A 17,515-nucleotide genomic window follows, 5' to 3' on the forward strand; every position below is an offset into this window, starting at 1 on the left:
ACTGTACCAGTGGCATTTAGCGGGCAGGTGCTAGGAATGCTGGACGATGGCCTGTTTGGGATAAAACACGTCTTGTGTTGGACACAACTTGACAGTCATGTACTCTATTTCATGACTCTCTTTTGGTTAATCAAGTTTTCCTCTGGCCTTCATCCTTGCAAGTTATGCTTCTGCTCACTGCCCTGTAAAAATACCAAGGTTACAGTTTATGTACATTTTGGTGGCTCTGATGCTTGTCTGTATTCAGCTGATATGTTCTTGAACTAATCAAATTGTCAAATTGTCTTCTGGCTCATTTTCCCATCTATAAAAATGTGGAGGTTTGTTGAAAATATGTGTCTGGAGTCTGTTACCAAATAAACTACTAATGACATAAAAAATGGAAACCAGGAGATGAGCAGGGTAGTTTGGCAAAGACTCTCATGAGAGTTTGAACCAGAGATTTCTTCAAGTTCATCGAATCAATAAGTACTTCGAATAATTTACCATGTGACTTTAGGCTTGACACTTCTTTTCCCTGTCAATTTTCTATTCTGTAATTCAAGGGCTTTTTAGTTTTTTTATGGAATGTTAAAGATTCTTTCCATTTTCTTTGTCTTTGTGTTTTATAAGCTTTGTTCTGGACATTATCTCAGATACAAAGATTGAAACTGTCCTATAAATATCTGAAACATACTTATAGACATAAGATCTATAAATGTGTAGATATAATTATCCAGACATTATTAGAATCAAATCATGGTGAAATAGCTGAATGAACGCTTGCCAGAGTAAGCTCCTATAGGGGAAAGGTTATGTTGATTTTTATGCACCATTTAATTCCCTGTGCCCAGAGCAGAAGCTCAATGAATAGTTGCTGAATGAATAATGGGTAACAGAAGTAAAATGCTGAGGTTACAATCAATATGGCAAGGTTTCCATAGAATAAAAAAGTAGAGCTAACCAATGAGAATGGTGCTGACTGCTGTGCTGTGCCTCTGTGCACCATTGGGTGTAAGCTATGGGTGCTCGTCTGGAAGAGGGAGAGGTTGTTGGGTGACTAGAGGAGGTACCATTGGAGCTGCACTTCAAAAATTTGTGCATTTCAAGTAAGGGAGAGGGGAGCAGGGCGTTTAAATAGGGAAAATTATTTGAGTAAAAGCACCAGGGTGAGAATAATGAGACTAACAAGTAGAACAATCTGGTTTAATTGGAGAAATAAGAAAAGGAGTTTTAAAAGTATCTTGAAGTCCACATATTGGAGGTCTGATACTTTATTTATTTTTTTTACTCTTATATAAACTAACAAGCAAAATAGAAACAAACTCATAGATAAAGAAAACAGACTGACACCTGTCAGAGGGGAGGGGAGTTGCTGGGCTGGGTCAAAAAGGTGAATGGATTAAGCAAAACTAAAAATTAAAAAAAAAAACCCGGTAGACACAAACAACAGTATGGTGATTACCAGAGGGAAGGGCAGGTGGGGGGGAGGATGCAGAGGGAAAGGCGGGGTGAATGAGGATGGAAGGAGACTTGACTTTGGGCGGTCAACACGCAGTACAGTATACAGATGAAGTATTATAGAGTTGTATAGCTGAACCTCTTTAATTTTATTAACTGATGTCACCCCATTAAATTCAATAAAAGTATGAACAAATAGGGCTTTTTTGTTGCTTAAAAAATAATACAATAAAACAAAAATTTCTGAATATTTTTTCTGTCATCTCTTTTTTCATTATTGTTAGGTTAATTAATTTAACTTAATTTTTAGTTTTAAAATCCAAATGAACCATTAACCTTTAATAAACAGCATTTCAAATTCAATAATGGTACAAAATATGGACCTTTTTTCATTCATTATAGAAATACTTAAATATCCTCATAAAATCAAATGAAACCTATTACTAATACTAAAAAATGGAAAGATATTGGCATATCCTCACCATGTGTTCCTTGGAGCCTGTATCTTTGGTTATATCTTTTCTATAGGGAGGAAATAAAACAACTAGTAAATTTTTCATGTGGGTGAATAATCAAGAGGGCGAGAGGATCACCTTCCATGCTCATAAACCATATTAAGATTCCTTCACACATCTTACAGCCCCCCCTTGACTCTATTCTGACCTAGGAGGCATGGAAAGGAACAGCAAGTCAAAGCCATTACTTAGTTATACAGAAGAAAAGGCTAATAAATACTAAAACAATTATTTGACCCCCCCTTTTCTCCTTATATTTGCTTAGTGCTATCAACTGAAACAATCTAATAGACTGGCTTCTGTTAGAATCTGGATAAGTAAGAGAGATTTAATCACTGATTAAAAAAATATACATCTGAAGGAAATATTATTATTATAGAAACAAACAAAAACAGGCATATTATTACTTGATTCGAACCTTGAATCTCATCATCTAGTGGCACAGAATGCCTGCAATGGGTGAGGCCCCAGAATGCCATTGTGGCTTATGCAATACCCAAAAAGAGATTTCAAGATTGCACTATTGTGTTTTCTCTCATCAAATAGCATGAATGCTCTTTTCCAGGAACACAAAAGATAAAGGGATACTTCCATATTATGGGAATGAATATATAGTATTAAGTCTTATATTAAGTATTAAGTATTAACTCTTAAACCGGCAAAATTTGTCCCACCAACATGACACAAAACATGTACCTCAAAGTTGATTTTACACCTTTAAAATATTAATCATCATCTCCTAACTAATCTAACGTTTCCCTCTGAAGGAATATTGCAATTTATGGAATGAGCACACAGAAACATTAGAATCCTTCCCTTCATTAGTTTTAAAAGATGCTAATCTCAATAATCTCATAGACTGGTTGGTTAAAAAAAAAATTAGTTTAATACTTTGCGAGTGGAACCCGGGAACTTAAATTAATCCATTCTGCAGCAGCGTCATTGCGGGGTTTGACTAATTGCAATCATCTTCCCTTTTTATATCTGCTGTATCTTCCCAAAGCTCTTTAGCATCCTGTGGTTTTTCACTGTCATGTCATTCTTTCTTACACCTTTTATTTGCTACATGATCTTATGTAGACAAATAAATCCCAAATATCACACTTCGCAATATATTCCACATAGAGCTGAATAATAGGTTTTATGTTTTTTATTTGTACTGTGTTCAAATCCAGTGTGTAATTTTACACTTACAACACATCTTGATTTGAAAGTTCTATTTTATGATCTATTTGTTCTGTATTTAGATTTTATAAAATTTACAGTTGAAAAGGAAGACTGACATGACATACCCAGGTTATCCCAAACATACCTTAAAAATTTCCAATCCTGAATCAAATATTAGTTTTTAAATTTAAATTTAAACTGATTGAAATTAAATCATAAAAGTTCCATTCTTTTTAGTGCTGAGCAGTATCCTGTTGTGTGGATGGACCACACTTTGTTTATCCATTCACCCAGGGAAGGAAATTAGAGCTGTTTCCAGTTTTTGGCAATTATAATAGTGCTGCTATAAATACTTGCATATCTATTTTTTATGTGAACATAGTGTTTAATTTCCTAGGGTAGACTTCAAAGAATGGGATGAATCATATGGTAAATACATGTTTAACTTCATAAAGAACTATCAAATAGCTCTGCAGCATCATTATATTATTTTGCATTCCCACCAGCAATTCACTAGTATTTCAAATGCTCTGTATTCCCATTAGCCTTGGTATGGTGAGTGATTTTAGCCATTCTAATGTGTGTGGTGTGTGCATATCCTTCTCATATAGGGATGCTGAACTTGTTTTGTGTGTTGAATTGCCTCTTACATATCTGCTTTGGTGAAGTCTCTGTTCAGGTATCTACATGTGTTTTAGAGTTGATACCCTGTATCCCAGTGGGAAATGACTTTGTTTACTAGAATACAGAGGCTTCTTCACCTTTGGTTTTACAGAGTATTAACTTTCAGTGTTTCTTAGGTTATTGCCTTTCCAAAATCTCAGTTATTTCATACATTTCATTCCTCCAGTGAGATGTTTAATGCAATTACAGGACTGTTAAAAGATAAACTGAGGCATATACAATCTTTAAGAGTTGATTTACTTTGAGCAAAAATCAACTTCAATCAGTGCCAAACCAGAAGTGGTTAGATGCTCTGTAGCTGTTCAGGGACAGACTTTTACAGAACAAAGCAAGGAAATTATTCGATTGGTTATAGCTTAAGCTGTTGCCTTATTCGGGAAAGCCTGGTAGGCTGTTTGTGGTTGGTTGTCCTTACGTTTTAATTTCTTAAACTTGAAGCATTTCAGGGTTAGGTTTTGGTTTGCTTACGTAGGCTATTAAAGCATTATAGCCCCCTCAGTCTAATGGCCTCCCCATGAAATTAATTTAACAGTCAGTTAGATTGTTTTGTCATCATCTGCATTTCATTCTGAGATCTCTGGACTGCCTAAATTGCTTTCTAAAAATTGGCATACATTAGTTCATTCTTTGGACTGCAAAGTTCAATGGGTTTTGACAAATACATAGCATGATATATACCCACCATTAGAGTGTCATAAGGAATAGTTTCATTGCCTTAAATAAGTCCTCTACTTAAATAAAACCAACTACTGATCTGTTTACTGTCTTACTGTTTTACCTGTTTAAGAGTATGTTATACTAATTGGGATCATAAAGTATGTAATCTTTTAAGACTGGCTTTTTTTTTACTTAGCAATTTGTATTTAAGATTCATTAAAGTCAGTTTGTAGCTTGATAGCGCATCGCTTTTTATATCAAATAGTATTCTACTGTATGGCTGTAATATACTTTGGTTTTCCATTTACCTGTCAAAGGACATCTTGGTCACATCTACTTTTGAACAGTTGTAGATGAAGATGCTATAAACAATTGGATAAAGGTTTTCTGTGGACATACATTTTCAAATCAGTTGACTCAATACCTAGTACAACTGCTGGATCATATGGTAAGACTATGTTTGGCTCTGAAAGAAACTGCCAAATGGTACTCAGTGAGGCCGAATCATTTTGCATTCCCTGCAGAAACTGAGAGCGCCTGTTGTTCAGCACCCTCATGGGTAATTGGCAGTATTAGTATTTTGGCTTTTAAGGTGGGGATCTAATTTAATAAGACCCCTGTTCTTACAAGAAGGGGGAGAGACACTGGGGACCCATGTACACAGAAGAAAGAACACGTGAAGGCACAGTGAGAAGACAGCCTCTGTTGGCCAAGGAGAGAGGCTTCAGGAAGATCCACACCTATCAACACTTCTTCATGGACTTCATCTTCTAGAATCATGAGAAAATAAATTTTTGTCCTTTAAACCACCTGGTCTGTAGTATTTTGCTTTTGCAGTCCTAGCAAACTAATATACCAGGTTTCATAGGTTTTCTTCCAGTTTTACATTTTTGAATTTGATATTTAGATTTGTAATCCATTTTGAGTAAATTTGGTGTAAAGTGTATGTCCAGGTTCATCTTCTGCAGATGATGTAGAGGTAGAATTGTATGGAGGTAGAATTGTACCAGCACCAATTATTGAAATGACTGTCTTTTTCCCATTGAATTGCTTTTGCACCTTTGTCAAGGATCAATTGACTGTTTCTTCGTGTAGGGTCATTATTATTTTTATATTTAAATAAATGAGTTTGAATTGAAAATTTTAAACTTAATGTTATATGCAAATATGGTAATGTTCCATGTAGCTCAATATCAACTATACAGCTATAGACTGATATATATATATATATATATAATTTATTGAATCCTTTATCTCCATCTTAATTTTTTTAATACATGAGGTTAGACTAATCTATTCATTCAAAGAGAACATTTCAATTTAAAGAAAATACCAATTATTTATATTGGCTTTTGGGAAGTCAGCTTCAGGCCAAAATTTTATATGTTATCTTTCAGGTCCAACCATTGACAAATAGAGAGTCCTTACCTGAAGAGACCTCGGGGGGCACGCTGCCCCGAGCACACTAGACTCAGTAGGTGCACAGCCTGTCCTGCTGTCATGTGGCCTCTGAAGGGTGTTGCAGTAAAGGACACACCACCCCCGATCCTGCCTCCTGGTGGTCATGTATCTACCACATCTGCATGTATTCGCCAGTGCAGAACTCGAGGATGTTGTAGTTGCTTTCATCATATTTTATCCTTTCTTCCTGTTTCTTTTGTTCTCCAGACTCCATATGGTTAAGCAAACATTCCCATGGTTTTAAATTCATTTTCTTCACATTTGGGGTGAAGAAATTTTTAAGAATTCTCAAGAAATTAGTGGCAGATTTGTTTTCAGAAATTAATTTCATTTGCATGTTATGAAACTTACACTGAATACCTTTAAAGTGTGAATAGACACCTTTATAATTTCACTTTCACTTATTTCCTGGATCTCTGAAGTTGCTGCTTAATGCAATCTCATGATATTTCTAAGAGCACTTGTGTCTTTATCATGTCAAGTTTCTCCTAGCTATAAGCTTTGCAACTATTCACATTTCCCTAAAAAATTCTACAGAATTTTCAGCTAAATTTACCTAGAGGATATTTTTTCCTAATGCTTCAGCAGATTCACACACCAGCTGCTGGGCCCTTCTTCAAAATATATAGAGTCTTTAAGAGACTATATAAGTCCTTATAGAGAGTAACTTTAAGGTCTAGAAAAAGTACTATTCATGGCTCACCCTATATACCAGAACTAGAGTCTCTCACTTATTAAAACATTAGCTTCCACAGGTTATAAGTATTGATTCCATCATCATGATTGAGTAAAATCTATAATACTTACAAAGCTGTTTTATGTATTTATCCAGCTGGCACCTGCACACATGAATATACATTTCCAAATGGAAGCATTTGCAAATTCATTACAGAACAATCATCTCTCTCATATTACATGTCACAACAGAAATCATAGTAGATACAATGGAGACAGAGCCTGTGCTACCTGTAATGCATGCAGTTGAGTTTATAGAATGAGACTCTAAATTACCATAGCTTAAAATTTTAAATAATTGAATATAAAAAAGCTTCAGTTAATTCTTCCTAAAATGTTGGTAGTCACACAAACACACACACACACACATACACACACACACACACACTCTTTTTAACTAAATGCATTATCATAATAAAAGCCTAAACTCTCACCTGGGGCAGCCTGACTCTTAACCACACAGAGTATGGAGTGCGATTAGTAGGAATCTCTTCGGTCATTAGTGGAGATACTGCCAGTTGGTAAGATGGTTTCATAAAATAATGTGAGTTCCTGCCTTTATTGAATTCAAAAACTAGTAAAGGAGACATATAGTCAAATTTATTAGAAGAGAAAAACACTAATTATGTCAATAGAGGTAAAGCCACTGTTTCAGCTAAGAACAGAACAGATGAGTTAGAATGAGTCTGCCAGGCAAAGTCAGACGCCCTCATAGAAGAGGAGATCACTGGACTGGATATTTAAGAAAGGTAGAAACTCTGTAGCCAAACAGAGAAAGACAAGGGGACATTATAGAAAGAAAGATATTCTGTGTAAAGTCATGAAAGTATGAAAGACTAAGATCTGTTTGACAGAATGTAAGTGTTACTAGTTCGGAATGGCCATACCGGAAAATGTGAGGAAGAAGCCAGTCTTAATGAGGATGAAATAAAGTTCCAATGACATTAAAGGTGATTGCAATATCATGCCATCACCCAGCATTTAAAACAATGAGGATCTGCTTGTTTCGTTTTGATATTTAAACTGAAATATCTAATTCGGCCAATAGGAAAGTGCTCAGAGAAAAAAACATAGGAGAGTAGTACAAGTAAAGCATACACAATGTATTTGAAGAAGAAATTTCACTGAAGAGCTACATTTATATAATTGACAACCACCTAAATTAATATATTTTCAGTATGAAAATGATGTCAGGAGGTATCTGACCGTAGAACTTACCAGCCCCAGAGCCTTGTTGACATGCACACTTGGAAGGTCCACCATCAAAATACCCAGAAAAACCTCAGCAGGATGACCCTGGAGAACAGCTTGCCACACTCTCGCCACCCCTGCGACCTTCTAATCTGTGTTTTAGTGCCGTACTTTAAAAAATGGAAGTGCAATCAAGGCTCACCAGATATTTAAGAAAAGCTTTTAATGTGAAAGAAAGAGACTCAAATGAATAGGAGAAAAACTTTAGAGGAAACATAATGCAGGAAACTACAATAATAAATTACTGGGGTACCACTTTCACTGTGGTGCTCAAGTAATTTCCTATTAGACTGAACTTCCTGTAGATTATTTGCATAAACCTTGGCTAACATATTTACATTGTTATATGGTCAATGCTGGGGACTGAAAGAAAGGTCATTATTGAAATATTCATAGGTAATACCAAAAGGAATATTTAATATTCATCATTCTGTTTTGTTTATCGCATGATTACACCGCACTTGCTGTGTGTCACATATACTCATTGGATCCTTATACCAGTCATACTGGGTAGGTTCTGTTATTTACATCTTCGTTTTAGAGAGAAAGAAACTGTGGCCCAGAAAAATGAAGTAACTTGCCCAAGGTCACAAAGCTAGGAAGGAACTGAGTTGGGATTCAAACTAGGTAAGCTGGCGAGCCCCTACCACTCACTGTTATGCCGTATTGCAGGATGGTGACTAATAAATACATGCGAAAAAAGTTTAATTGCTCATCATAGTTGCTCATTTGATTTCACTTTTCTTTATGGTGTCCAACATCTGGAAAATGTTTAAAAATTGCTCGGGTACTGAAAATATTGTCAGGAATTTAAGTATCTGGCAGTACAGATAACTTGAAAACCCTCCGGCTACTAACACCAAGAACTGATCAATAAATTATAACTAACAGCCTTATAAATGCATGGCTGAACGGCTAAGAAAGACAGGAAAATTGCCTTGGGCCAGAAATGAAGGAGAAACTGAAAACTAGGACAGCGTGCTGCAGACTTGACATTATGTCTGCAGGGGTCACAGTACAGGGGCTTGGATTTAATACCAGTGAAGGGTGAGGGAGAATTGGGACTGAGACTCACACATTTTATGTGCTAATCTTTCAGTCTGAGTGACGATTCAGGCAAAGAGAACTCTTACAAGTTGTGGGAAGGATTACACATTTATACAACCATTTAGGAGAACAATGTGTCACCCAAGCAATTCTTTTGCTGGGTTCATACCCTGAAGAAAGTCTGGGCCTTGGGAAAAAATCAGACATGGATGAGAATTTTATTGCCATGTTGTTTGTGTTAAGTAAAACTTGGAAGAGTGGATAAATGAACTGTGCTACATTCATATAATGGAATATACAGAGCAGTGAAAGTCACTGGATTATAGGCATGTACAATACCAGGGATAATTCTCAAAAGCTTCACTTTTGTGACAAAGACAAACTGCAGAGTATTTGAAGCATTAAACCTAAGCGCTAAAATGTAGAAAACCAGAAATAATTTTTGAAATTATAATTCTTTACCTCAAGGAAGAAAGGAAGCAAAAGAACTTCTAATAACTCTTCTCACAAACGCAAGCAATGCAGTATGGCAGATGTAGCTGGCTTCCTTGGGCCCAGCACATGCCCTGTAGACAGACCCTCAAAGCAACCCTCACCATATAGCAAGAAAGATGGAAGGGCAGTTTTATTGAATATGTCCCAAGTAGGAAATAGTCTCATATTCTCATTTATTTCACCAAAATTCAAATCAACTCAATATAAGTGAAAATCCTCTTCCTTACCAAACTGCATCTTTGCCTCTTACAGGCCTTGACAAAGGCCTCCCAGTTCCTGAATCCGCACAGGTGCATATACTCTCAAACTTAGGCAGAGTCATTTAACTTTCTTTTGCTTTTAAGCTTGCATTTTTATTTTTTTATTTTTTCCTTTTTTTAATTGTTCAAATACATTTGTCTCCATTTTCCAGCCACCACTTCCCCCGGCCCCACCCACCCCCACCTCACACCCTCAACCCTTCCCCACTTTAGCTTTGTCTATGGCTCTTTTATAAATGTTCCTTGATTTGACCCTTCTCGTTCTTCTCCCCGCTATCCCCCTCCCTCCTTCCCTCACATTACTGTCAGTTTGTTTTTTCTTTCAATGTTGCTGGTTACATTTTTTTCTTGTTTGTTTTGTTGATTAGGTTCTACTTATAGGTGAGATCATATGGTATTTGTCTTTCATCCCCTGGCTTATGTCGTTTAGCATGATGCTCTCTAGTCCATCCATGCTGTCGTGAAAGGTAGTAGCTTTCTTTCTTTCTGCTGCGTAGTGTTCCACTGTGTAAATGTACCATAGTTTTTTGATCCACTCATTTACTGATGAGCACTTAGGTTGCTCCTAGCACATGGCTATTGTAAATTAGGCTGCTATGAACATTGGGGTGCATAAGTTCTTTTGAATTGGTATTTTAGGATTCTTAGGATATAATCGCAGCAGTGGAATCGCTGGGTCAAAAGGCAGTTCCATTTCTAGCTTTTTGAGGAAATTCCAAACTGTTTTTCACAGTGGCGGCACCAGTCTGCATTCCCACCAACAGTGGTCTAGGGTTCCCTTTTCTCCTCAACCTTGCCAGCACTTGTTTGTTGATTAATGATGGCCATTCTGACTGGTGTGAAGTGGTATCTCATTGTGGTTTTAATTTGCATTTCTCTGATGGCTAGTGATGCTGAGCATCCTTTCATATGTATCTGGGCCCTCTGTATGTCCTCCTTGGAGAAGTGTCTGTTCAGGTCCTTTGCCCATTTTTTAATTGGATTGTTTGTCTTCCTGGAGTGAAGTCATGTGAGTTCATTTATACATTTTGGAGATCAAACCCTAGTCCGTGGTATCATTGGCAAATATATTTTTCCATATAGTTGTTTCCCTTTTCATTTTGTGATGTTTTCTTTATCCGTGCAGAGGCTTCTTATTTTGATGAAGTCCCATTTGTTTATTCTTTCCTTTACGTCCCTTGCTCTAGGGGACACATCAGTAAAAATATTGCTGTGTGGAATACCTGAGAGTTTCCTGCCTATGTTCTCCTCTAGGACTTTTATGGTGTTGTGACTTATATTTAAGTCTCATATCCATTTTGAGTTTATTTTTGTGTATGGTATAAGTTGATGGTTGAATTTCAATTTTTTGCATGTAGCTGTCCAGCTCTTCCAACACCACTTGTTAAAAAGGCTATTTTTACTCCATTTTATGCTTCTTCCCTCTGTCAAAAATTAATTGACCATAGAGACATGGGTTTATTTCTGGGCTCTCTATTCTGTTCCATTGATCTATGTGTCTGTTCTTATGCAAGTACCAGACTGTTCTGATTACAGTGGCCTTGTAATATAGTTTGATGTCAGGTATTGTGATTCCTTCTACTTTGTTCTTCTTTCTCAAAATTGCTGCAGCTATTCAGTGTCATTTATGGTTCCATATACATTTTTGAAATGTTTGTTCTATATATGTGAAATACGTCATTGGTATTTTAATAGGGATTGTGTTGAATCTATAAATTGCTTTTGGGAATATGGACATTTTGATCGTATTAATTTTTCCAATCCATGAACATAGTATATACTTCCATTTATTTGTGTCTTCCTTAATTTCTTTCTTCAGTGTTGTGTAGTTTTCTGAGTATAGATCTTTTACCTCCTTGGTTAAGTTTATTCTTAGGTACTTTATTTTCCTTGTTGCTATAGCAAATGGGATTTTTTTCCCCTGATTTCTTATTCTGATATTTCATTGTTGGTGTACAAAAAAAGCCTTCAATTCCTGAATATTGACTTTATATCTCACTGTTTTGCCAAATTCACTTATTAGGCTGAGTAGTTTTTTGGTGGAGTCTATGGAGTTTTCTATGTACATTATCATGTCATCTGCAAACAATGACAGTTTTACTTCCTCCTTTCCACTTTGGATGCCTTTTATTTCTTTTTCATGTCTGATCATTGTGGCTAGGACTTCCAATACAATGTTGAATAGAAGTGGTGAAAGTGGACAACCTTTTCTTATTCCCGCTCTTAGTGGGAAAGCTTTTAGTTTTTGCCTGTTCAGTATGGTGTTGGCTGTAGGTTTTTCAGATATGGCTTTATTATGTTGAGGTATGCTGCTCACCAAATAAAGACTCATATTCAGGATCTGTTTATAGCTGTGTATGTTTTATAACAATGTTTTTCTCCACCACAAAACAATTTTAAAAAGCAGGAGTCTAAGAAGACCCTGGAACCAACAAAATTTAACAATTATTTTTATTTCTTAAAGTAACATCTTTATTGAGGTATAGTTCACATACCAAACAATTCACCTATTTAAAGTTTACAACTGAATAGCTTTTAGTATGTTCACAGAGTTGTGCAACCATCAGCACAATAAATTTTACATTATTTTTATTGCCCCTAAAAGTTACCCATTAGCAGGCACTGTTCACCCCTCACCCTTTTTCATCTCTATATTTTACCCTTCCTGCCACCCCTCCCCTGCCTCCTGTTCATCTACCAGCTCTAAGAAACCAGTAGTCTACTTTCTGCTCTATAGATTTGCTTATTGTGGATATATATCACATCAGCAGAAGCACACGCTATGTGGTGTTTCATGTTTCCTTCATTTAGCTCTAGCATGCATCAGTACTATCTATATTCCTTTTTATTACCAAATCATATTAAATGGACATGTTATTCATTTTTCATGAAGTAATAGATATTTAGATATTTGGGTCATTTCTACTTTTTGGCTTTTATGAATATTTCTGCTATGAAGATTCATTGATACGTTTTCCTGTGGTCATGTGTTTTCATTTTTCTTGAGTATATACCCAGTAGTGGAATTTCTAGGTATTATGATAACTTGATATTTAACCCTATGAAGGACTGCCAGAGTTTTTCAAATGGGCTGCACCTTTTTACATACACACCAGCAGTGTATGAGGGTTCCAGTTTTTACAAATCTTTGCCAGCACTTATTACCTATTATTTTTATTATGGTATAGCCACCCTAATGGGTATAAGTGGTATCTCATTGTGGATTTAAAATTTTTTCAATTATAGTTTACATTTAATACTATTTTGTAGTAATTTCAGGTATACAGCATAGTGGTTAGAAAGTAATACACTTTACAAAGTACCACCCCAGTATTTCCATTGTCTACCTGGTGCCAAACATAGTTATCACAACTTCATTGACTATTCCCTGTGCTGTGCTTTACATCCCCAGGACTATTTTGTAACTACCAGTTTGTACTTCTTAATCCCGTCACCTCTTCCATCCAGTCCCCCAACTCCTCTCTCTACAGGCAACCACCAGGCTGCTGTCTATGTCTGAGTCTGCTTTAATTTTGTTTATTTATTTTGATCTTTGGATTACACATATAAGTGAAATTGCATGGTACTGTATTCATATATATATATATATATATATATATATATATATATATATATATAATCTCACAGCTTTTTTTGCCCACTCACCTACTGATGGACATTTGGACTGCTTCCATATCTTGGCTATAGTAAATAATGCTGTAGTGAACATAGGGGAGGGATGCATGTATTCTTTCCAATTAGTGTTTTGGGTTTCTTCACATATATACACTACCCAGAAGTGGAATTGCTGGGTCAAAAAGCAGTTCTATTTTTAATGTTTTTGAGGATCCTCCGTAATGTTTTCCATAGTGCCTGCACCAGTCTGCATTCCCATCAACAGTGCACTAGGGTTCCTTTTTCTCTACATCCTCACCAGAATTTGTTGTTTGTTGATTTATTGATAATAGCCATTCTGACAGGTGTGAAGTGATATCTCATTGTGGTTTTAATTTGCATTTCTCTGATGAGTAGAGGTGTTGGGCATCTTCTCATATGCCTATTGGCCATCTGTATGTCATCTTTGGAGAAGTATCTATTCAGGCCCTCTGTCCATTTTTTAATTGGGTTGTTTGTCTTTTGGTGTTCAGTAGTGTGAGTTCTTTACAAATTTTGGATATGAACCCCCTATGAGGTATGTTTAGCATTGGTGAATATCTTCTCGCATCCAGTAGGCTTTCTTTTCATTTTGATGATGGTTTTCTTTGCTCTGCCAAAACCAGAGCCCATATTTTTAACCTTTTTCCTATTTTGCCTCTTTTCTTCTAAAAATAGTGAGAAATACCAAAAAAATTATATTACAGTGTTCAAACACGTATTTTTTCCTGTTGTTGAAACATATAAGATTGATCAGTTGCATTGCTAGTATATTAAATGACATTATTGAACATTCTTCTAGATAGAAATAACTTTGAAAGTAAAGCATTAAAAAATAATAGAAGTAACTGAGGTATTAATGAGTATTCAAAACAAATACAATTGAAATTTGTCCTGTGTAATGAAATGAAAGAACACGTGGTTCAAAATAAGAAATAATTGGATTTTGATTTTGGCTTTATCACCAAATGGTATGATATATTATTAAACAACTGTTGGCCTTGGTTTCCTCATCTATAAACTTCAATAATAATTTTGCATAATCATGATCACACAGTTGTCAGTAAATTGCTGACCTATCGTTCAATCTCAGGTTTGACACCAAAGCCAGCTTAACTACCTTTAAGAAAGTTACACTTTTAAGGGAGATAAACATGTGAAAGAACAGTTAAACACAATACAAATACTGAACAAATACAAAGAGAACAGATGGACTAGGAATTAGAATAATTTAGTTTTGCACATTTCGTAAGGTACCAGTCTGTCACTGTCTATTAATTTTTTATTGTAGTGAGACTACTTTGAAATTAAATATCAGTGAACTATAGAAGGTTGAGCATATTTCCTTAGTTCCCTGCTTAAATTTTTAAATATCCTTACTGTCACTGCTACATTAAGATGAGTTTTTGATACAATGCCATTTTACTAATGAAATTAAAATGAGAAAAGTGTTTTTCTTTTGATAATAGTTTTGGAAAAACAGAATAGTCAGGAATGCTAACAGCAAGGAAGAACTATCCTAACACAAATGAAATTTTGGGTTTAGTAATAATGATTTAATATTAAAATGTGCATAGGGATATGAATGTCAAAAGCAATGATTAACAGACAAAGTGATCTTAGAATACATTTTAGAAAAGAGATACAGCAGAAAACCTTTGTCATCAGTTCTAGTCAGTTGGTTTTCACTGACCACTGACAATTGTGTGCTCATGTGCAGGCTCAAGCTGCAAGATGAATAACCTCTCTTTTATAAAAAGAAAAGAAAGACAAAAGGTAGAGAGAAAGAAAAGTGGCAAATTGAAGAGAGTAGACTCCAGAAACACATAAGGCAATTCAATGTGTTATCTTATTGAAACACTATATTTAAATACTTTATAAATACTTATAAGAACGGACTGAACAAAATCTTTTAGACTTCATTATGCATGTAAACGGGGGATTTAAACTTAAGTGATTGAGAAACTGGTTATATGACTCACAGTTACCTAGTGAATTACCAGCATTTCATTCATTTATTCCATGATGTACCAACCTATTTGTTCATTCATTCATTCATTTATTCATTCAATTTTTGATTTCCTAATCTTACCAAGCAAAGTTAGCCAGTTTAGCTGCTATTACTCATGACCTCATCATAAATCTTTTGCGACAGATACATGAGTCAGTGTGATTCCCTGACTTGTGTGGAAGCTTAGTATATGCTTAGACATCACAAAATCCTCTGTCTCTGAGGATCAAACCCATTTGAGGGTTGGAGGATGGGTATCACCTATTGGGAATGAACCAACATTGACTTTGGAAGGAGAGAATTTGCTGACTGCCTGGGGTACGATAGCGTCCACAGTGTTTTTTCAGAGTTGTCATCCTTTTTTTTTTCTTTTTTTAAAATTTAAATTCCCTTTAGGCAATGGAGGTTCCTCTTACTCTTCTAAAATGAACCTTTAACCTTTAGTGCTGGCGTGGTTGAGAGGCGCTGCATTGTGATGGAGCATTAGCTGGCATTTGCAGAGATGTGTGTTTGAGAAGTTGGTCCCTGTTACTTATTCCTTGATAGCTGAGCTGCAGCAATAGCACATCCTGTCCTAGGCTAAGTGCCTGGTTCCCCATGGTGTGCACCAAGTAGAACTGATTCTCCTTACAAGTCATCTTTTGTTTGCTTAGTCCTTCTTATTTTCTCCTTCCTTTCAGTAAAACCAGTACCGTGTTACAGTATTCTGTGACATTTTTATTGTTTAAGTTACATTTCTTCTCAACAAAGACTCTCACTTATTGGAATGAAAAATTAATACAGTATTATTTTGGAAATTATAAGCAAAAATCATGTCAGGCTTAACAATTTATTGATAATATCAAAGGTATCTACAGTTTGACCTCTGTAGATTTCCTTTAAGTGATTCATGATGTAATGCAAATAAACATGTTAGGAAGTTGTTGACATAAAGTCTTTTAGATTGTTGCTTATAAACATCCCACATATTAAAAATTAAATATTAAAACCTAATATTTAAATGTGGAAATTAAAGAGACATGCCTCTTGAGAAGGCTGGAATTTCACAAGCTGGCAGCTTCATTTGGGTTCATCTCAGTCTCAAGGAATTGATAGTGATGGTGGTGATAATTATTATAGTATGATGAAAATAGTAACAATATTAGCACCACCCTTTATTGAATCTTTATTGTGTTCCTGGCTCTGTATTGAGTGCTTCTGGCAATATTTCATGTAATCCTAACTTATGAATTAAGTGCTATTTGCCTTCACTTTACAGATGAGGATAGAGAGGATAGCTTGCTGAAGACCTCACAGCCAGCTGCAAAACCTAGATTCTATCCTGGCCTAGAACACCGAGGTCTGTGTTCTTGATGATTATACTTGATAAGCTCCCAAATAATGCATCCCTTCCTTTAAGCTTTTTTACTTAGTTTTTTACTCAGGACTCTTCAATGTCCCCAGTTCTCCACTATCTCTTTCCCAAAATCCCCTTTATTTCTGTTTCTGATGTATAGCCTCTCCACCTTATAGCTCAAAAATCAAAATCCTGACGATACATCGAGTTATTTGGGAAGACATTTGTCCCTTTTTGTTATAAAGTGGCACAGTGAAAGAGAGGAGGGGACAAGTATGCTTCAGGCTAGTAGCCTAATTCCAGAAACCTGTATAGATTTCAATATTTAATTAATTTCAAGGTATTATATTGCTGAACTTCCTAATTAGGTTAACTGGCCTTCACCATTGTTCTCTGGTCTCTCATCAGAAATCATTTGTGTAAGGAGCTGTGCAAGGTGTTTTACAAATGAAGTTAGACAAGAACTTTAGATCATTCTATAAATTGGATTATGTATATTTGTAAATTATGCCAACAGGCAATCTTGTAACACAATGAAGTCAAAACAATCTTAGCAAAAATGGCCTTTTTATGCTCCAACTAAGTCATAAAAGGGAAGGGATCATAAAGGTACCATGTTATGTGTGAAAATTTTTAAATTCAATCTAAGACAATGGTTTCTTTCCAGATTATCTTAAAGGGACTAAATGAAATAAACTCCTAAAATGTACAATGGGATATTAATTAAATTAAAGATATGCTCATGAAGAACCTACTGTATGAAAATATACTGTATATACTGTAAAGTATAAGAGAATTATTA

Source organism: Pteronotus mesoamericanus, unplaced genomic scaffold, assembly GCF_021234165.1.
Source record: "Pteronotus mesoamericanus isolate MK-2021 breed Mesoamerican mustached bat unplaced genomic scaffold, CSHL_Meso_final scaffold_174, whole genome shotgun sequence".
Taxonomy (NCBI): Eukaryota; Metazoa; Chordata; class Mammalia; order Chiroptera; family Mormoopidae; genus Pteronotus; species Pteronotus mesoamericanus.